This window comes from Amblyomma mixtum, chromosome 8 (genome assembly GCF_055824585.1).
Source record: "Amblyomma mixtum isolate Tamu chromosome 8, ASM5582458v1, whole genome shotgun sequence".
Lineage (NCBI taxonomy): Eukaryota > Metazoa > Arthropoda > Arachnida > Ixodida > Ixodidae > Amblyomma > Amblyomma mixtum.
The window spans coordinates 143895812-143919373 of record NC_143019.1 but is presented as its reverse complement, the minus strand read 5'-3'; the positions used below and the strand labels follow the sequence as shown (position 1 = coordinate 143919373).

Genomic DNA, 23562 nt, shown 5'->3' with positions numbered 1-23562 from the left:
GGTACTTGACTGACCGCACTCAATCTGTTCACTTGGGTAACTATCGCTCTCAATATAAATCAGTTAGTCATGGTGTCCCTCAGGGAAGCATACTGGGGCCCCTGCTGTTCAACATCTACATAAATGACTTGGTACAAATATACAATGAAGTCGATTACATCATTTTTGCCGATGACACAAGCATATTTATTTCAGGAACGAATGCAGAATATTTAATACGTAGAGGAAACTATGTACTGGCGAAACTGCATGCATGGTGCGGAAGAAATGCTTTGCTCATCAACACAGAAAAATCTAAAGCCATCATATTCAGAGCTAACAATGTGTATCTTGCGACTGACCTCACCTTAACACTTGGTAATAACACAATAGCAATAGTGAGTGCTGTAAAAACACTCGGCGTTTATTTCAACGAATTCATGCTATGGAAAAATCACGTGGACCTGGTAACCACTAAGCTAGCTCGTGTTGTAGGAGTATTAAGAAAATTTCAGCGCACATTACCAAGTAAAACAAAGATCGCAATATATCATGCTTTATTCGGGTCTCAAATTAACTACTGTAATTTGGTGTGGGGAACCACAAAGTCTACATGTAAAAATAAACTTCTGAAATTGCAGAAGGCTGCGATGAGAGCAATAGTGAATGTATCTTTTATGTCACACGTTAGCTCCTATTTCTCAACATACCACATCATGGAGATCGGCAAAATGTACGAATTTCGCATTCTTAGGTCCTATAAAGTTCAGGTTAAACAAAATAATATGTTATTTAGAGACATCGCTAACTTAATTGAAAATCCCTCAAATTACACAACACGATGCCGCGAACACTGGCACGTTCCGCATCCGCGCACAAACTATGGCTTTGAAAAACTTTACTATGCTTTGCCATACACATTAAATAAATTTAAAGTTACGCAACAAAATATTACCACCTATTCTTTTTCTTTTAAAAGGTTAAAAGAACTTTTTTTCTAATGCACCTGTAGATCTATTGCATGAATACCATTTTAAAGTGAACATATTGTTACGCCCAGGGTTTATTGAGACCGGGACGGAGGACTGAAAGCAGCTGGGTCCGCTTGCCGAGCACGAGACACCACCAACCTCGTTCTCCTCATCTTCGGCTTAGTCAGCAACGCCGACCATGTAGAATAGGAATAGGTAGAATAGGCCTTGTCATGGGCGTCACACTTCCCCCTACGCAGCCAAAGCCCGCTGGGCGAGTTAAGAATCGCCGCGCGAATGATAGGGCTTCAGCCGGGCAACGTGAGTTACTTCAGTTCGCGCTGAACGACGTCCGCTTGCCGTGAGACGAGCTACGCGGTAATTGAGCTCGCCAAATTGCTGAATAATGACATAAGGTCCATCGTAGTGGCACAGCAGCTTCTGAGACAATCCTCGCTTTCTGATAGGCCGCCACAACAAGACCAAATCACCAGGCCTGTAAGTGACGTGACGGCGGCGGGCATCGTAGCGCGCTTTGGACCGATCTTGGGAGGCGAGAACACGAAGACGAGCAAGGCGTCGGGCTTCTTCGGCGAGACAGAGTGTCTCAGCGATGCAGGGATCTTCAGGAAGCTCGTCAGAAAATGGCAGTATGGTGTCCAGGGTGTAGCGTGGGGGCCGAGCATAGAGTAAAAAGAAGGGGCTGTAGCCAGTAGTCTCATGGCGCGCGGTATTGAACGCGTACGTTATGAACGGTAGGACGCTGTCCCAATTCTTGTGCCTTGAATCAACATACATTGACAGCATGTTGGTGATCGTGCGGTTCGTGCGCTCAGTGAGTCCATTTGTCTGGGGATGGTAAGGCGAGGAATGGCGAAAATGCGATGCACAGGAACGGAGAAGTTGCTCCACGACGTCAGCGGTGAACTGCCGACCACGGTCACTGATGATAACCTTTGGAGGTCCATGACGTAGAACTATGAATCGTAGCAGAAAAGACGACACATGATGCGCTGTAGCTGCGGGTAGGGCTGCCGTTTCACAATAACGAGTAAGGTAATCGACACAAACCACTATCCAGCGGTTCCCATGATAGGATTTCGGAAACGGGCCAAGAAGATCTATGCCCACTTGCTCAAACGGTGCTGCAGACGGTGTCACAGGGTGAAGCTGACCAGATGCAAGGCTAGTAGGTCGCTTGTATCGTTGACACTGAGTGCAGCTGGCGACGTACCGCTCAGTCGTGGCCCGCATTTTCGGCCAATAGAAGCGTGCCTGAGTACGGTGCAGCGTCCGTGCTGAACCAAGATGTCCAGATGTAGGGTCATCGTGCATGGCTTGCAAAACAGAGTTGTACAGGCTCTTCGGGACTACCAGCAGGAAGCGGTGGCCCGTAGAAGAATAGTTTTTCTTCCACAGAAGACCATCCCGCACACAAAATTGGCTGACATTGGAAGGATCTTCAGCCGCCGCAAGGAGAGACCGTAGGGTTAAATCTTTCTGCTGTTCCGCTTTGAACGTTGCGACATCAGGAAAAGCAGGTGACACTGACGCGACGCAGTGGTCCAAAGTAGCGATGGTAGGCTCAGACTCAGGAAGGGGCAGCCTCGAAAGACAGTCCGCGTCAGCGTGACGGCGACCACTCTTGTAGACGACTGTGTAATCGAACTCTTGTAGCCGAAGAGCCCACCGTGCAAGGCGCCCGCACGGGTCACGAAGGTTAACGAGCCAGCAGAGGGCATGATGGTCGGGGACGACGGTGAACGGTCGTCCGTACAGATAGGAACGGAAACGCTGCGTGGCGAAGACGACAGCCAAGCATTCTTGCTCGGTGACTGTATAATTGCGCTCCGGCTTGCTGAGCGAGCGACTCGCATACGCAACAACGTGCTCTTTGTTGTCGCATCGCTGGACGAGAACAGCGCCGAGGCCAACACCGCTGGCGTCAGTATGAATCTCTGTGGGAGCGGAGGGATCGAAGTGGCGAAGTACAGGGTGGGATGTCAGAAGGAATTTCAGTTGGCGAAAGGCGGAGTCGCACTGAGGTGTCCACTCGAAAGCCACATCTTTATGAAGTAGACCAGTCAGGGGGTAAGCTACGTCCGCAAAGCGATGAATAAAGCGGCGGAAGTAAGAGCATAGGCCCAAGAAGCTCCGCAGCTCTTTGACAGACTGTGGTGGCTTGAACGACTCGACAGCTGCAGTCTTGGCTGGATCAGGTCTGACGCCGTCTTTATCAACGAGGTGTCCAAGCACTAACGCTTGACGCGCACCAAAGTGGCACTTTTTAGAGTTAAGCACAAGTCCAGCTTGGCGCAAACAGTCCAGGACGAGAGCTAAACGGTCGTTGTGCTCACTGAACGTCTTTCCGAAAATTACAACGTCGTCGAGGTAGCACATGCATATTTCCCATTTCAATCCGCGGAGTATAGTGTCCATAAATCTCTCGAAGGTGGCGGGCGCATTGCAAAGGCCAAATGGCATCACATTAAATTCATACAGGCCATCAGGCGTGATAAACGCTGTTTTTTCTTTGTCCGCGGGATGCATAGGGATTTGCCAATACCCCGACCGAAGATCAATAGAAGAGAAGTAGGAGGCTGAAAAAAGGCAGTCGATGGCATCGTCGATTCGAGGTAGGGGGTATACGTCTTTTCTCGTGACGGCATTCAGACGACGGTAATCCACGCAAAAACGCCACGACCCATCCTTCTTCCGAACAAGAATTACTGGAGCAGCCCAGGGACTCGACGACTCTTGTATAACACCTTTAGTTAACATCTCCTTCACTTGCTCATTGATCAGCTTACGTTCAGACGGGGCCACTCGGTAGGGCTTTTGCCGGATCGGATGTGAGGCGCCAGTGTCAATCCTGTGAAGGGTCCGAGACGAGCGGATGGAAGGTGGGCCACCGGGCTGTGAAAAGTCAAACATGGTGGAGTGTCGCAGAAGAATGGCCAAGAGAGCACGGCGCTCATGCGTCGAGAGCGAGTTGTCAATCATGCTAAGTAGCTTGGGTTCGTCACAAAACTCTGGCGCTTCCGCGTGCATGGCGTCGGTAACCAGGGCAACGGACACTTGTGAGGCGTGGCTGCACGACGCAAGCTTCTGGCCTTCAGGCAGAACTACCGCTTCTGTAGAACAATTCACTGCCCATAATTCAGTGCGACCGTTGGTGACGGAAACCATGGCATGAGGAACCAAAATATTCTTCTTCATGCAGGTAAGATGGTTCGGTTCCACAGTCGCATCAAACACGTCGACAGTGGTATCGGGACAGGAAACCGGTACGCATACGGCCGAAGAAGGAGGCACGACAGTATCTCGGGTAACAACGAGCACACTCTCTCCACTGCAAGAGCCTTCCAAAAGGCCAGTGGTAAAACATTTGCCGACACTGAGCTCACCGGTGCGACAATCAACGTTGGCGCCACACATCTGCAAAAAGTCGAGCCCAAGAATGACGTCGTGCGTCGATCGGGCGAGCACCGCCATCTTCGTGCTGAACACTTCGCCACTCAAAGAAACCTTAACAGTACACACTCCGATTGCAGGCAACGGTTCACCACTCACCCCACAAAACTGGACATTTTTGTCCCACCGAAACAAAACTTTGCGTCCAAGGAGAGATTTAAATGCAGCGCTCATAACGGAAACAGTAGCACCGGTATCAACTAAAGCCATTACAGGTACACCATCCACTAGCACATTCACTTTGTTCCGCAACATAACTACAGGCAGGGGTATCAGTTCCAGCGGCAGACTTCCAGCGACCTCACCCCCATCGGTCGCGCCGACTAGTTTTCCGGCGGAGGCGAAGAGGAGCGGCGTCGGGGTGATGGAGATCGACGAGGGCGGGAAGCTGGAGGTGGAGTCACGCTTCTTTCCGATGCCGGTGAACTATTCCGCATTTGTGCAGGCCATCGGTTGTCGACATCAGGCGGATAGGACGGGCGCCGAGAAGGTACAGGTTGGTAATCTTGCCGCGGAGGATAGCCTGAGGAGCCGTAACGCGATGGTTGGCGGCGGGGACAAAATCGTGAGATGTGACCGGGCTGACCGCAGCGGTAACACACAAGAGAGGGACCAGGAGCACGTTGAGCCGGCAAGTAGTCTTCGTGCCTAGTATTGGGCCAAATGTTCTCGTCGTATGTGGCCGGCGGATGTTGGTAAAAGCGGGGCCGGTGCTCTGGAGGCGATTGCGGTACGTTGCTCGGCCGCAGCCGTTGGGGCACCCGGTGGTCCTCAAATTCCGCTGCGTTAACTGCGGCTGGCGGAGGAGGGCGCGTGGGATACTCAGGAGGAAGCACTGAAGAATTCCGAGTGAGTTCCAGCGACCTGGCCAACTCTTCGCGCACGATCTGGCGGATCGTGGAAGCCAGATCACACGATGATGTTGAGTCTACGGCTGCCACCGTTGTCACTCCGGCCAAGCGTCCGAATTTCGGTATGATGCGACGCATCTTCAATGTCTCAAATGTGCGGCAGTGCTGGATGACGTCAGCCACAGAATCTAGACTTGCTTTGCCGATAAGAAAATTGTAAATGTCTTCTGCAAACCCTTTAAGTAGGTGGCCAACTTTATCTTCTTCTGTCATGCCAGGAGAGACGACCTTGCATAACTTTGATTTCTTCAATGTACTTTGTACAGGTCTCTCCGGGAAGCTGAGCCCGTTGCGCAAGCGCTTGTTCAGCCCGCTTCTTCTTCGTGACAGAGTCGCCAAAACACTTCTTTAGCTCCTCTACAAAGCGGTCCCATGTCGTAAATGAATCCTCGTGGTTGTCGTACCACGTTAGGGCCATGTCGGTCAGGGAAAAGACGACGTTGGCAAGTCGGGCAGAAGAGTTCCACTTATTGTAGCGGCTCACCCGTTGGTAGTGGGTAAGCCATTCATCCACGTCCTCGCTGGTTGAGCCTGCGAACGGCCGTGGCTCTCGGAAATGCTGCCATGAACTGCTGGGCACAGACCTCGGAGCGTCGCCGTCCAGGGACATCATGAGCACAGAAGGCGGCAGACCAACAATGCGACGACTCCGGCGAGGTTGCAGCAGAGGATCCGTCTTCGGGGAACCAGTATACCCCGCACCTCCACCAAGATGTTACGCCCAGGGTTTATTGAGACCGGGACGGAGGACTGAAAGCAGCTGGGTCCGCTTGCCGAGCACGAGACACCACCAACCTCGTTCTCCTCATCTTCGGCTTAGTCAGCAACGCCGACCATGTAGAATAGGAATAGGTAGAATAGGCCTTGTCATGGGCGTCACAATATAATAATGTCTTGTATTGTTGTATTTGCACAGTTTTGGTTGCACTGCACTGCTTCTGGCTGATTTTTGTTATCTGTTATCTTTTTAGTGTAATCTGTGTTTTCTGTCCTGCACTGCCGAGTATAGAAGGGTAAAGGGAGCTTTGTCAAGCTGCTCTTGAGCGGCTTTTACTCCCATACACCTCATGTCAGTGCACGTTAAAGAACCCCAGGTGGTCGAAATTTCCGAAGCCCTCCACTACGGCGTCCCTCATAGCCTTAGTAGCTTTGGGACGTTAAACCCCATAAACCAACCAACCAACCATACACCTCAAACATGTATGTAAACATGCTTGTTTGAAATAAACTCATACTCATAATAAATGAGCGGATAAACCATGGATCATTAAAAGAATGCGTGCATCAATTAGAAAGAAAGCTCAGGTTTAAAAAGGTATTGTAAAACAAAAACCCCATCTGTGTACGCGCGACTCAGAATCCTGACTGCAAACCTGAAGAGCGAATTAAAGGCTGCAAAGAGCTTGTACCTATCCTCATTGGCAGACAAACTAAAAACGAACCCAAAAGAAGTGTGGCGCTTTATCAAATGCAACAAAAAGGATGGTTTTGGTATTCCGGTCATCAGGAATGGCGACAATCTGTTGAAAGACGGCAGAGCAGGAGCAGAGTGTTTCAATGCATAATTTCACTCCGTCTTCTCAGCTTGGTGCTCAGACGCAATTACGGAACAGCAGGAACAGCTTAATGCAATGCCAGATATGGTTATAACCGATCAAGGTGTCAAATCATTGCTACAAAACCTAAATGCGCATTCCTCACCAGGTCCTGACGGCATTCCTAACTATATTCTAAAGCACTGCGCAGAACATATCAGTCCCTTTTTGGTTACTTTATTCAACAAGTCACTACAGACCGCGAAACTACCTATAGACTGGAAAATAGCCAATGTTACACCAGTTCACAAAAAAGGTGATCGTAGCCAGGTTTCCAACTACCGCCCCATATCTTTGACATCGGCTTGTTGCAAAACCCTGGAGCGCATAATCTATTCTGGACTTGTAAAACACCTTGAAGACAACAGTTATTTCACATCAGCGCAGCATGGCTTTCGATCAGGGCTGACATGTGCAACGCAGCTAACTGAGTTCATTCATGACATTACATCCGGGATAAACGACTGTTTTCAGATAGACGCTATTTTGCTAGATTTTATGAAGGCTTTTGACGTTGTGCCGCACCACCTTCTTCTAAAAAAATTGTCATGTCTTGGTCTTCCTGACTATCCGTTCGGTTGGCTAAAAGATTATTTAAGCGCACGCCAGCAGCAGGTGGTAAATAATGATGCATCATCCTCGCCTATGGATGTTTTATCTGGAGTGCCACAGGGTTCGGTTCTCGGACCATTACTGTTCCTCATATTCATCAATGATATACCTGTCGGCCTCAGATCCACTGTCAGACTGTATGCTGACGACTGCGTTTTTTATTCCCCTGTCACGTGCCTTGATTATCTTTGCGTATTACAGGCTGACCTTGACAGTTTGCGAGTGGTGCTTGAAGTGGGGCATAGCATTGAATGTATCTAAGTGTGCCCATGTGCAATTTACAAACAAAAAAAAAGAAAATTCTTGGATCGTACCATTTAAACCATGACACTATCCAAACTACAGATAAGGTTAAATATCTTGGTGGTATACTCACAGCATCCTTCGACTGGATAGCCCACGTTGACATGATAACTGCCAAAGCTTCTCGTCTTTTGTAGTTTTTTCAAACGGAATTTCAAAAGCTCTCCCCAGTTACTAAAAGAAACATATTTAACAAATGTCAAGCCAGTATTAGAATATGCATGTGTAGCAAGGGACCCTTTTACGGGTACACTCATTGACAGGTTAGAAAGGGTACAGAAACGCGCTGCAAGGTTTGTGACTGGAAATCTTAGAGCTCAGCACTTCGCGGCCGTATTGGTTGGAAGACTTTAGCAACCCGAAGAAAAATCTGCAGGCTGAAGTTCTTTTTCACAGCATTTACAATGATACATCCCGGCCGCGGCGGCTAGAATTTCTTTGGAGGAGAAATTCTAGAGGCCCGTGTACTGTGCGATGTCAGTGCACGTTAAAGAACCCCAGGTGGTCGAAATTTCCAGAGCCTTTCACTACGGCGTCTCTCATAGCCTTGGTCGCTTTGGGACGTTAAACCCCATAAACCAAACCAAACCAAACCATTTACAATGATACAATGATTGTACCGGTATTAATAAAAACACTTATCTAAAGCAGCCATATTACATTTCGGAGAGACTAGATAACATGAAAAAGATTAATAGTTATCAATGACGCATTAATGTATTTAAGTATTCGTTCTTCCCTAACACAATCCTAGACTGGAATAAGCTTCCGAATGATGTGGTTTGTGCCCCTGATTTCGAAAGTGCTGTTGAAGCGATTGTAGGGTTCGGCACGCTGCCGCCTCTTTGTGCACATGTGTTGCGAACATTCCGCAAGATGGCAGTGGCCTAGGCTGCGCGTCCCGTTTTGTTTCGTTTTGTTTTGTTTTGTTTTAGTGCGTGCCGTTAGAAGGGGAGGAGAGGCTCGAACGCCCATGCTCTTCGGTTGGTCTCCCCGTTCGTTCTTGCGTTTTCCCTTGCCACTGCAGACGGCGGGGCTCTCTGCCGACATCGACCTTGGGCTCCTGTCCCCCGTCTTCCCGGAATACTGCCTCCCGGGGGGGAGAAGCCGCCGGCCATAAACAGGAGAGAACGGTCTCGGTTTCGTCGCGTTACGCGACGTGCTGTGTACTAGGCCAGCACGGTTAGGAACCGAAAGTGTCCGTTGGCCCCAGACGTCTAGCGCGCATCCGGTCCGCTTGGCGGAGGATTGCGCAACCACGTAGGGAGGAATTTCGGGGTGAGGGAAAAACCCTGACATCAGTTCTGAGCTTTCCTATTCGTTAAAACTGATGTCAGGCGGGAAGCTGTAACCCAGTTCAATTTTGCGTGTGGAAAGGGGCGCGGGATCGGGGTGAACTCGTGAAGAGACCCGCGCCCGAGGGCTTTTGTCTCTAGCTACTCCTAGCTGGCAGGCGCTCGGTCGGGCCGAGCGCGGAGGTAGCGGCCGTTGAGAGCTGGTGCAAGGCGCGCCAGTTCGACTGTTGGGATGTGGTGTCCCTCGCCTCTGTGCAGGCGGTCGGCTAGGCCGGCCGCGGATAGTTTGGCCGTACTGAATCTTGCACCCATCTGTAAACAGCCTGTATAAAAGTTCTTCGTTTATCCCTGGGTCGCTTCGCCTGGAAGTCACTTCATCGAGAAGCCCTTCAAGCGGTGCATCTAATTGCTGGAAACCACCGGACCAACACCACCGGCACAACTTTACTGCGATAATCTTTTTTTTAAATATAAGATAAGATTTTATTGTGTACAAATCGGTTACATAAATTCAGTATACAGGCGAGGGTCCCAAAGTCAAGCGACTGTCACGGGACCCCCGGTAGATTAATACTAACTTGATTAAAAAACAAGCAGCATCACAGGCAGGCGCAATTAGCAGTAATAACAATGATATTTTAAATAAGTAACATTTATATAATGAGAATGAAATAAATTAGCAGGGAAAAAACAAACAGACAAGCAAAACAAGAATAACAACCCACTATAAATAATATTGTACAAAATACAGCGTTGTGAAAAGACAAAGAAACAATTGAGAATACAAGGATACAGTTGTGAAGAAACAAAAAACAAAGTAGAAATTTCTAGCAAATAATTAAGGACAAGAATTTTCTAAAGGGAATAGAAGCAGTTCACTCCACATTTTGCTGCAAAAGCAAACTTTTTAAATTCGATATAAACATAGACAAAGACATAGGCGATTTTAAACTCAGGGGTAAATTATTCCACAGGGAAATTCATGCAAAATGAGAATGACGTTTTCCATAATTAGTAAAAACTTGGGGAAGCAAAAAATTTTTTTGAGCCGCAAATCTCGTAGGGTTACAATTTTTCAAAAAAACATTTGTCGATAAATTAAAAAAAATGTGCATTGTTCATTAATCCAAAAAACATGATGGCTAGGTTGTAATCAAATAAATTTCTAACGGATAAGATATTATATTGACGAAGCAAAGGGATAGCAGTAACAAGGTATGAACTGCGGGTAATGATACCAATAGCCTGATTTTGAATGTGCTGGATAGAGTGCAAATGACAGTTGTATGTGTTCCCCCATACTACAATGCCGTAATTAATGTGAGCGTGAATAAAAGCAAAGTAAAGTGATAAGGGTGCTGATGATGGAAAAAAATGACGAGCCTTTATTAATGCACGAATTCCAAATGCAGTTTTTTTCTTCACATGGTCCAAATGATGATGAAATTTCAGTTGAGAATCGAGTTGAATACCCAGGAAAGTCACGTTGTCGCAAGGGGAAATAGAAATATGACCAAGCGATAATGAAGGCAAGTGTGCTTGATTTTTTCTTTTGTTCGAAAAAGCATAAACTTAGTTTTAACAGGGTTTATAATTATGTGATTATCATGGCACCAGGACATAATGCTAACCAAAGAGGCATTTAATTTGGCAGATAGCGGGATTATACATTTATCACAAGAAGAAATTGTAGTGTCATCCGCGTATAATACACAATGAGTGTTAGTAAGAGCGTCAGGCAGATCATTAATGTAGATTAAAAAGAGCAAAGGGCCAAGAATCTATCCCTGAGGGACACCTATGTTAGTAACCTTAAAATAAGAAAATGAATTAGCCACGAACACCCCGTTATGTCTATCTAATCAATAAGTTTTGAAAAAGGCTAGGGCGGGACGAGTTATGCCATAAGCTTCAAGTTTGGTAAATAAAATACTGTGATTAATCGTATCGAAAGCTTTAGTGAAGTCTAAAAATACTGAGCCAACAAATTTACCACTGTCCAGTGATTGTTTAATATAGTCAGTTAGGCAAAGCAACGCAAGATTGGTAGAACTTCCCGATCGAAAACCGAATTGACAATTTTTTAGTAAGTGAAACTTACTTAAGTAATTATTTATTCTTAGGGTAAACAACTTTTCAATAACTTTACTAAGCGATGAGAGTATAGAGATGAGTCGATAATTATTTACAAGCTCTTTGTCACCTTTCTTAAACACTGGAATGATTTTAGCTTTTTTAAGAATATCAGGAAAAATTCCAGTCTTGAAGACCAGGTTGATTATATAGCTGATTACATTAGATAGAAGAGGAGCTGCTAATTTCAAATGACGCACACAAATGCCGTCCAAGCCAGGCCAAGCCAGGGGCGCGATTACGAGTCGCTCGAAATCGTCTCAATCGGAAAGTGTCTCAAAAAGTGTCTCATTTCCCCCGTTCCTATTGGTCGGTCGTGACCAGCGGCCATATTGTTTTTTTTGCGTCACCGGCCGACGTCATAAAACGGGCAGAAGTGTTGACGTTGCTTACCTAATTATGCGAGCCGATTGAGACTTTTTTTCGAGATTGGAACGAGTGGTCTCAAACCGCTTGAGACAGAAAATGGCGGTTGTTTGCATGGCCGGTGGCCGCGCGAGCAACGGTGTAAGAGGGTGCATGAAGACGGTTTTGACGTGCCGGACGAGTTGTTTCGACGTTTTGACATAGGAAGGAGCACAGTGGCTGTGCGACGAACTCGCCGTTGAACTTGGAGGTGTGTGGGTGAGTGCGCGGTCAGTGGAGCGGCAAGTGCTGTGCGCGCCTTCGCCGCCGGTGGGTTTCAAGATGAAAAACTGTAGCGCTCGAGACGAGGACACACGAAGACGACAACACATGCGCTAACTTTTAACTGAATCTTTATTTAATGCACAAACAGTTTTTGAATACTGCGCAAGCATCAAAATATCTTCCCACTAGCCTATCACACCGCAAGTCACTTTTCACATTTTGTACAAGCCAACAAAAAAAATCATCTCTTCCTTTGATAAATATACAGATGGGATGCTTACACACTTATCTTGTAAGTTTTTTATTCGTTTTGCTTCAACAATCTCCCGTGTTAGCTGTTTCCTGCTTCTGTTAATAACCTGGCATTCATCGAACTTCGGCATGCATGCATCTGGGTTGCATTCCTCACAGTGTTCTGAAAGATTACCTTTTTTATTTTCTATATTCCTATTGTGCTCCCGTAGCCTCTCGTTTAAGCACCTCCCGGTTTGGCCTACGTACACCTTACCACATGACAGTGGCAAGGAATACACAACACCTTCTGCGCAGTCAACAAATTTCTTGGTGTGGTTCTTTGTACAACCTTTATGTTTCACAGAGTACGGATTTGTCATCTTACATAGTTTTGCCAGTTTATCTGGGGCCGAAAACACTACCTGAACGCCTACTCGTTGACCTATCTTTTTTAGATTATGGGAAATCCTGTGCATGTACGGAATTACCGCTGTTTTCCTATATTTCTCAGGCAGAGTTTGACATTTGGATTTATTCTTACGAATCATCCCCTCAGCCACTGACACCAAAATGGCTTTAGGATACCCAGCCTCTTGTAACCGTTTTACCTGTTCCTGAAAACTACTGTTCACCTGGTGCCCACACGACTTCTGCAGAGCCTTTTTGAAGCACGTGTTGTCAATGCCTCTTTTTATCAACTTAGAGTGCGCCGAATTGTAATCAAGCAAGGATTTGTTGGCACGTGTGTGACAAAGCTAACGAGGCCATTTCTAAGCTCTTCAACTGTCAGGCAAACCAGTCACTGTCTAGGCTCAAAACTCAAGCAAAAAGTTGTGTAAGAAGCTAAGTCTTGATGGGGTAGTGAAAGCGATAGAAAGCAGCAAGCGAAATCACCTCGAGGTCTTTTTCAGTGCAAAAACGCACAAACCGGACGTCCCTCTAAGGGTAATCATTTCAGAAAATGACACTTGGCACAAGTCAATCGCCTTATTTTTACAAGAGAAACTAAACCTGTTAACAATCAAGGATCCGTACCTTATAAAGAATTCGGTAGAAGTAATAGGCTTCCTTAACACACAACCTGACAAGGGCTTTCAAGCCTTCTCAATCGATATTAAAGATCTTTACTATTCACTACCCCACGCAGGCTTGCTTAAGTGCGTCGAAGATAGCATAGACGATTTAGGAGTAATAGTTTTCCAGAACGCTACAGGAGTGTCTGTACAGAAGTTTTTAGGTCTTTTAGCTTTTTATCTCCAGTCCACCTTTATCAGCTGGCAGGGCAAACCCTACCTGCAAAAACAGGGGGTTTGTATTGGCTCGTGCCTAGCACCGGTTTTGAGCAACTCGTACCTAGCAAGTGTTGACAGAATCATCAATGATTGCCTAATTGGTTCCAAAGTGACCAGAGTTTTCAGATATGTGGACGATTTTCTCATCCTCATCGACAGTAGATCTGATGATCTAAACAAAGTATCATCTGATGTAACAGAAGTTTTTAATGAATGCCTCGACCCACTTCAGCTGACCTGTGAATATCCTGAAAACAAAGAAATTCGCTTCCTTGATATCAAACTCGTATGTGGTCAAGAACACACGTGCTGGAGCTATGCCCCTCGCGCCAACAAATCCTTGCTTGATTACAATTCGGCGCACTCTAAGTTGATAAAAAGAGGCATTGTCAACACGTGCTTCAAAAAGGCTCTGGAGAAGTCGTGTGGGCACCAGGTGAACAGTAGTTTTCAGGAACAGGTAAAACGGTTACAAGAGGCTGGGTATCTTAACGCCATTTTGGTGTCAGTGGCTGAGGGGATGATTCGTAAGAATAAATCGAAATGTCATACTCTGCCTGAGAAATATAGGAAAACAGCGGTAATTCCGTACATGCACAGGATTTGCAAGCTCCCAGCAGCTGCACCTGTCTGCTCCCGTGTGTCGGCAGTTGCTGCAGTGTGATTATTCATGGTCGCCTGGTATTTTCTGAACAAAAATAAATAGAACCACGCATCGCCCTTTGAGCACATTTGCCGTCGATAGCAGGCTAGGTGAGTTCACACTGGCGAGTCGCGGAGGTCGCGCGACAGGCTTAAATCGATTTATTACGCTCCCTCCCCGGTCGCCTAGAATACTAGCGCGACGTTTGCAACTCGCCAGTGTGAACTTGCCTTGAAGCTGCTTTCGCCGGTTTTCGAGCCAAGCGCTCCTTCCAAATTGATCTCGGCAGACTAGTAGCAATCACTGCCTTTAAACAGATTTTTCCGCGCACTTAAGACGTCTGCGCAGTACTTTGATTCTACGTAATGTGTAAAAAAAGAGGACAGCCGTCGAATCAGCTAATTTTTTTCTGGCTGCCATGTTTACGATGGGTGAATATGTGGGTGGAGGGATAAGGCTGAATGTAGCTGAATCCTTTGAATCAGGCGGCAGCTCACGCCACCTAGCCGACGCTTTTCCAGCGTCAGTGCGCTCTCGCGGCAGCAAAAGTGACTGAAGAGCAAACTTAATTGCAGAACTGAGAACGCTTCTTGTTTTGCTTAATGTTGTTAGGTTTGAAATATAATTTGCTGGGAAAATAAAACATTGTTCATTTTATTAACAGCTTGTTTACAACAAAACGTTTGCATACGGTCCCCTATTGCGCAACTAAATGCTCCCTGGGTGGAGCCCTGCTACTAGCCGCTAAAGCCCCTAGCTAGGGACTTCACTGGCCACCGCTGATTGGTTGTCTTCGCGTTCGCATCTCGCGGTGTCGTCATTTTGACGTCAGAGTCTCAAAATTGAGACAAAAACTCGTAATCGCGCCCCAGGGCTCGTGTTTTTAAGTTCAGAAATAGTGCGGTGTACTTCTTCAGGGGTAACTGGAAAGAGATAGAATGAATGTGGTGTACGGGGCATGCTTATCTCTGAAGTAGGGTGCGGCTGATTGTAGGATGATAAAAAGTGATTGCAGAAAGCATTAGCAATATATTTAAGTTGGTTGTATGATATGCCATTGAAAGTAATTTTAGATATAGGGGCATTCGAGAACGCCTGTTTAAAAATTCGTTGAATAGTTGCCACTGTTTGTTGGAATCATTTTTGTGTAAGTTGAACGCTCGCTCATAATAACGTTTTCTTGCAATGCTTAATAGAGAGTTCAAAATGTTGCGGTATTTTCTATAGCGGGCTGCAAGCGCAAGGTTAAAAGGCTGTTTATTAGTTTTTTTATGCAGATTATCTTTTTTGCGAATGCTTTCCAGAAGTGCACTAGTCATCCAAGGGTTAAATGCGAATTTATATTTCTTTTTACATTTGACAGTAGAAGTGCTAGAGGAAACGGCCTGAAGGAAAGACGTGCAAAAGTACTCAAGTGCCAGCACAGGGCCCCGAAGGTTGTAAACAACTGACCAATCGGTAGGAGATAGCGATTCAATAAATGTATTTCTTCCAGGTCTCGTGCGTTTACCAGCGCTGTGCCATCACTCATACTACTTGTAAACTCATTTAGTTTTCTTTTAATATGTTGTGTTATCCTTGCTGACATGTTTCCCAATATCTTCTTTGCATGTGTTATTGTATATAGTAATCCCCCCTACAATAATGCCTCATGGGCGCTGTAGGTACTTTCAATAAATAAATAAATAAATAAATAAATAAATAAATAAATAAATAAATAAATAAATAAATAAATAAATAAATAAATAAATAAATAAATAAATAAATAAATAAATAAATAAATAAATAAATAAATAAATAAATAAATAAATAAAAATAAATAAATAAATAAAGTACAATGGTTTTCAAGTAAGAACCATCTCCAGTGTACTGGACACTGGGATTTATTTGTAGCACTAGATGTAGCACATTTTCACCTTCATGGAAAAATTGTCATTACTTTCTTTGCTATGTAGCACAGACTCTGACTGGAATTTTTCCGCCTCGCTGCCTCCGTACGAATCTACATCGAGGTGGGACTTGCCTCCAAGCAAAAGTTCCTGTATTTCCTCATTAGTGAGCATTTCGGTTGGGGCGGAATTCTAGAGGCGCGTCTACTGTGCGATGTCAGTGCAAGTTAAAGAACCCCACGTGGCCGAAATTTCCGCAGGCTTTCATTACGGCATCCCTGGTAGCCTGAGTCGCTTTGGGACAATAAAACCCATAAAACATAAACCATTATTATTAGTGGGTATCTTTTCTGCGAATTAAACGACCAAACGGTGCTCAAAACCATTTTACTTGCACGACAAATCCACATCAGGATGTTTCACAATGACACTGGGAATAATGGAATTTTGGCCGCAAAAGATATTGAAATGCAAACATGATCTGCTTCCAGCAATACTTTGATTTGAGTTAATTGGTTGGTCAAATGCTTTAGGGGAATCGCCCAAGGTGGAGTAGATTTGCAATAAGGGAGTAATTGTAATAAGGACTCATTGTCATCCACCCGAACGCAGCCATACGGCTACTAAGGAAAGCTATACAGCTTTCTCAGTAACTTCGTAGTTAAAGAAAAATTCGTCCTGGTCCGGGGTTCGAACCCGGGACCACCGCTTCACTGGAGCAGTCGCTCTACCAATTCAGCTAACCGTAGCTCAATTGATCAGTAACTCGAAGTGGGAACTGTGTTGATCAAATATTTTAGGGTAATCCCCCAAGGTGGAGTAGATTTGTAATAAGGGAGTAATTACTCATTGGCATCCACTCGAGCGCATCCATATGGCTACAAAGGAAAGCTGTAAGAAAAGAACTGTAGCGCAACCAAGACGTACACAAGAGAGGACCACACAGGACTAGCGCTAAACTCCATCTAACTTTATTCACTAACAGCGCAGCAAATATAAGGAAAAACCAGGACATGTGCAGACAGATACCAGTTCCCACACAAACCTATCGACATAACTTAGGAGGGTAGATGTGTAGGCCAGTTGGTGAAACATGAAGGAGCTAAACACCGCAGCGGACACGGGACAGAGAAAGAAGACGACGACCGCCCTGTGTCGTCTTCTTTCTCTGTCCCGTGTCCGCTGCGGTGTTTAGCTCCTTCATACTATCTACATAACCGTTCAAGATACGCCATTTCCGATTTGAAGAGGCTCACCGACGTATCGCTAACACAAAAAACACCTCTCTTTTTTATATGAAATGCTTCCGATAGTTACCTTGCCCTTGAATCTTTGCTTTTACCTAAAATCTTTATCTCGTGAAACCGTGGTTGACACTATTTGCAGTACTTGCATATAGCCTGTGGCAAATGTTCTGCCGCTCGAGGGCATTCATAACACTCAGCGCAGTGCTGAGAAAGGTGTGCACCACTTACGTTTTTCACTGACCGGGCGTGCTCACCTGCCCTTTCATTGATGCACCGCCCTGCTTGGCCCACATAGGCCTTCCCGCTGTCATGCGGGAAGGCCTATGTGTTAGCTCATATGTGTTAGCTCATATTTGTTAGCTCATATGTGTTAGCTCCCGGTTAGCTCATTTGGTAGAGCGACTGCTCCGGTGAAGTGGTGGTCCCGGGCTCGAACCCCAGACCAGGACGAATTTTTCTTTAACTACGAAGTTTCTGAGAAAGCTGTATAGCTTTCCTTTGTAGCCGTATGGCTGCGATCGGGTGGATGCCAATGAGTGATTACTCCCTTATTAGCTAGTTGGTTGTAGCATGATATGCTCACGCCCAGTACTGGCCGCCCAGTACTGGATTTGCAGCCCAGTACTGGATGCTCATGGAACGTGTTGTATTTTGTAGGCAAAATCGAGCCACGTCAACGGATCATCTCCGGACAGCGATTGCCTGCCGCGCTGATCAGCCTGCCACAGACAAGGCTGATCGCAAATCACCGGCCTGCAGACTCAGAGACCTCGTGCCTTGATCGGCCGCCTTTCCAGGGACTGGCGCGTCTACTGAACAAGCGGCACGTCATCGACTGCAGCGCCCTCTGAGCTGCCTACAAATAGCCATCGCGGCCACCATCGTGTGGGATTTGCAGCCCAATACTGGATGCTCACGGAACGCGTTGTATTTTGTAGGTGAGTGTATATGATCTGACATTCGATTTTGTTTTTGATACTGTCCATTGGCTGCAAATCCCAAGTAGTGTTTTTGTTCAAGTAGTGTTTTTGTTCTACTATGGGCACTGATTTGTGCACGTACCGTGTCAGAATCGGCCGGTTTGTTGTGCGTAGAAAACCGAACGAGAATCATTCACCTCGGTGGATGCAACCATGTGCACTTACTGGATGCTGGCGTCGGGGAGGGCGACTACTTGTGGTCCTTTTCTGTGTAGCGCATCTACTTATTTGCTCTGGTGTCGTCGAGAAAAACCCAGGCCCGGACAAGTCTGACCAAATCATTACTCTCGTTAAAGAAATGGCACTGGCGAATGAAAAATTTCAGAAAGACATGTCTAGTGAGATTAAAGATATTGAGACGAACGTAACGGAGATCAAAAGGCGTATTTCCAAAATAGAAGATAGGTTTGAGGTCGTGGATAATTTGCACGAAGACGTTACCAGTGTGAATGCTACACTTCAGGAATCGCATGCTCAGCTAAAAACTGTTGAAAAGAAACCGGCCGAACAAGCAAGCATAGTCGTTGATTTGAATAACCGAATGCGGCGAAACAATCTTATCTTTAAGGGAATTCCTGAGCAAGAAGCAGAGAAGTGGAAAGATACGGAGAAACTGGTAATCGAGTTTGTGGCAAACAACCTTGATATCCAAACAGGTGAAATCGAACGCGCTCACCGTGTGGGCCAAAAAAAAAATTGACTATGTGCGTCCTGTTGTTGTGAAGTTCCTGAACTTTAAGGATAAGAGCAACGTTTTGAAAAATGCCTTTAAATTAGAGGACCTGGATTCTCTTCGTGTGTGGATTGAAGAAGTCTTCTCGCCTCGAATACAACTAGTTAGGAAAAAACTCAGACTTTGCACGCAGTGAACGGCATTCCGAGGACGATAAACTTGTTTTCAATAAAAAAGTATATGCGTTCGATACTGCAAGTCAGCAAGTTGTTCCTCTCCCAGGACACGAGGCGGCCACTAGTTCGGATTGACGAAAAAAACATGGTGAAGATAAACTTTCATTAATCGTGTGTAATTTTCGGAGTTTGCTTCACAAAAAAGACACCCTTAGTGCACTCATTGAATGTTGTGAAGCGGATATAGTGCTGGGAACGCAAACGTGGTTGCACCCTGATATCGACAATAGCGAACTTTGTTTCGTAACTTCTCTGTCTTTAGGAAGGACAGGTGCACCTCACCTGGTGGGGAAATTTTGATTGCCGTGAAAACTAATTTCCAAGCCACCTTGCTAGACAGCCCTTCACGTATAGAAATCTTGTGGCATACATTGCGACTGCATGATTTTGTTACCTGTATTGTCGGTGTTTGTTACCATCCACCGGATTCGCCTGCTGAATTTATTAAGGATCTGAATGAATCACTGTGCTTTGTGCAAAACAGATACCCAACCTCAGAGATAATCCTTGCTGGCGACTTCAATTATCCAGGTATAAATTGGCTGACGTACACAGCCGAAGGCCCTGCAAGGAGAAATGAATGTAAAAGAATTTCTTTGTTTGATTTCTCAGTTCAGTTTGTCGCAAATTGTTTCCGCTCCTACACGTGGCGAGTCGGTCCTAGACCTTGTATTGACAGCGCAGCCTGAAAAAATTGCAGTGCATGTTCTGGAATGTGTTAGCGATCACAATGCTCTTCACTGCGAATTTACACTAGTAAGAAAGAAACCGGAAATTCCTAGGAAAACTATTTACTACTACGCACGGGCAAATGTTGAACAATTGATTAGTGAACTGTCATTGTTCAGTGAGCAGTTCCTAGAATCACTATCAAGCCGTTGTTCAAATGACAATTGGAATCTGTTAAGCGCTGAAATGAACAAACTAAAAGAAAGACACATACCAAATATCACGATCACGACGTCATCACAGAGCGTGTGGTTCACTTCTAACGTCAAACGGTGCATCCGGAAGAAAAAGCGTCTTTACACTAAGGCAAAACGTGCGGCATCTGAGGGCGATTGGAATAACTACCGCGCGCAGTCAAGGATTTGCCAAGCAGAAGTTGAGAGTGCCAAAGATAAATTCTTTAATCATGATATATCAACTTTACTTAAGACCAATATACAAAAATTTTGGAAAGTAGTCAATCCTAAGCCTTCTTCGTCTAGTCTGATAAGAATAGTAAAAAACGGTGATTTTATTCAGCCATCTGATGTTGCCACAGAATTCAACCTATTTTTAGCTTCGTGTTTACTAACGAAACACCAATTCCCATAGGTTTAAATGCTGCTACTACAAACGCGGACATGGCTGACATCTTAATTACACAGGAAGGAATTGAGCAAGCTATTGATCGTTTGTCAAGTAATTCAGTCCCCGGGCCGGATGACATATGTCGGAAACTGCTGAAGCTAACTAAACCAGTGATAGCTGGCATAATCACTCCCATTTTTCAGCAGAGTTGGATTCCATCTTGATCTCGTAGAGGGAAATTTAGTTAATGATGATTGTTGTAGGATTCTTGACGTCTTGCAGATTCGAATTGCTCAATCACATTGCAAGAGGACACTTCAGGAGAGGTTAACTTTTTATAGCAGTTAAAAGCACAAAGGAAGATACAAGCAAGGAGAAAAGATATTTACACTTGACTGGCTCGTACTTCTACGTGACGAAACCAGCCCTCAGTCCTGCCAAAGCAGCTGGTTTTAAAACCAATGCGCCCGCCCTCGGTGGGAGAATAACCAATCAGGTACTGTACAAACATCCACCCAATAACTTATTGGGGAAAGGAAAATACACCCAATGAATGATTGGGGAAAGAAGGTAGCCCCTGGCGACACCGTGCACATATGTACGTACACTTTCTACTATCACTGCTGCGAGCTTCACGAACATTCACTTTCCCATGATGCAGATTACTTCAACGTCCGGCTGACCCAAGTTCCAGGAAAGCCATTTCAACTCATCTGTTTCTCATCGTAGCTCCTCATGCCTGCAGCTAGCGTGACAATACGTCAAAGCACGCCGCTGCCGACATAGCACAAAAGCCACGCACTGTGACGCGGGTCAGCCTCGCTGTACACACGTGCACACAGGATGCCACCTAACGACTCCGTCCATGAGGGGAGTTTGACGTCTCCCGTAATCCCCCGCCATTCGGCGCCCCCTCTTCTCCCGCCGGGTTGACTGACCCCTTTCTGTGCGGTTGTGCGGAGGGCCCAAGAAAAAGGACGTAATGGGCATTCCCATAAAGCGACCGGATGCAGAAAACAAAATACGGCACCGCGAACTTCACTCCTCCCAACCAAGAATGTCACACAGACACTTGTTGTCAATGGGACATTAAAGTTCAGCCACGGTGTCCCACAACAAAAGTACATACACCCGCACGCACACGTACGCCGGCCCACTGACGCCAGTCAGTCCACCAACACGCACATATGCGCCAGCTATGAGCACGCACACAGCGGATATTTCAACCCGCACACACAAGGCCGGAAACCAATGTGCACATTCCAGAATTCACCATGTCAGATCGGTGCCCCAAACGGGTAGAAAAAACTTCTATCCGCCTACATCTCGAAACAGAACATCAAGTTTCTGTTGATCTTCGTCCACAAGATTGGACCAACATTTACAATTATCCGGCACAGCGCCGGTTGCAAAGGCTGCCGCCGCTATCAGATAGATCATGTCGCTTTCCTCAAAATCGACAGAGGTCACCTGCTCCATGCGCTCTATGAAAACTGCTGCCATCGCGTTTGCGATCGCCCCTTTGGAATCCACATTAGGGTTACGCCGGTCATCAGCTACCTCGCGTGCCGCCCTGCATAGCGCTAGCTCTTTGTAAGGCTGCTCGCCGATGTTCTCTTCAAAGAAAAGCATGCCCTCGTTCATTCTCCTCTCAATAGTTCCTTCAGCAGCTCGCTTCCGCACTGCTGATAACGAAGCATGTGGCTCCATGTCGAAACATAAAGAGATGGGTGCATTATTCAAATCCTGCTGTTTCCTACCTGCTTCGAACACCGTTGCAGCGATCAAATGCGCATTTCTTACACCCTCCTGGTTAGCCTATGATCATCTGCAATAACATTGGCAGCTTCCGGATCTGTCTCAAGCTCCACCGCAGCCTCAGGTTTGTCTTGAACAGACTCACGCGCAGTTTTGAAATCTTCAAAATATGCGCTCTCATTTGCTACATATAGCTGCTCCCTGTCTGGCTGCTCTCGCAGCGAGTGTATCTCAGGTGTTGCCAACTTCCCTACACCTTCAGCTATAGTATCTGCGGTCACTGCGCAGAGCGTCCGCTCCGGCTGGCTACCCACCTCATCTTTGGCAGCTAGCTTACACTTGCCTGCGAAGAGTGTTCTCGCTATTGGCGCCTGCTCTACCTCTTCGCCGAGCGTTACTGCGGCCTCGGAGTTAGCGCCTACCTGCTCTGGCACAATGCTAAACTCTTTTTCACGAGCAATACACTCGTGTGCCTCTTGGGTCTGCTCTGAGAGGCAGTGCTTCACAGGGTTGACTAACGCCCTTATGCCCTCAGCCATCTCTCCTGGCACGGCACACACGGTTGGGCCCTGCTGCCTAACCGCTGCAGCTTTCACACCTATAGCCATTGGCCCACAGGTAATTCTCAATACGGGAATATGCTGTTCTCGCTTCGATTTCGGACAGTCAATGATTAGATGCCCAAATTTCATGCAATCAAAGCATTGAATTGCACGAAATTGGATCTCGCTAGCAATTTTCGGTCCCTGCTTTAATTTCGATTGCATCTGTGCAAGCTTTGTTTTTTCTTGCTCAATTAGAAGTTTCAACTTCTCAATCTCCAAACGTCGCATCATGACCTCCCGATCATACCGCACGGCAACCATCTCCATTTTCCGTGCTATCATTTATAGCACGAAAACCCTACACCGACATGGTGAATTCGGAGGAAGCAGAAAGGTCTCCTACCTCGCAGGTTGCTTTCCTCTGCCACGGTAATCTCGTCGCCCTGAGTGACGACAGCGGGCTCCTTGATGCGGATGAGTTGAGTTGAGCCCCGGCTCTCACAGCAGCTCGCTGACTTGAACCTCCTGCCTCGTTTGACTTGCTGGTCGCCTGGTTCTTCTCTTGAACCTCAACGCGGACGCCTGGTTCCTTCCGCAGCTCACGGACTTGGCACCTCCACGACACGTCGGTCGCCTGGCTCCTTTAGCTCCTCGCTGACTTGAGCCTCCTACGTCCCGTTGACAATGACCAGCAGTCTCCGAAGCTTTCAGCGTCGCTCCGACGCTGACTCACGTTCCTCCTTTAGGACGTACCGCTCTGCAGCTTGTCCATCGACTTGATCTTCCGCCCCTCCGTCAGATACCTCGAGCAGAAAGACGTCGCAAATCCTGTCGACTGCGCCAGTTTGATTCCCTCTTGATCTCGT

General features: G+C 46.4%; 1 pseudogene; it reads right to left on the bottom strand.

Annotated features, from left to right (window-relative positions):
* Positions 1 to 4685: 4685 nt before the first annotated feature.
* Positions 4686 to 6209, bottom strand: LOC149334688 (uncharacterized; annotated as a pseudogene).
* Between the last annotated feature and the right edge of the window lie 17353 nt (positions 6210 to 23562).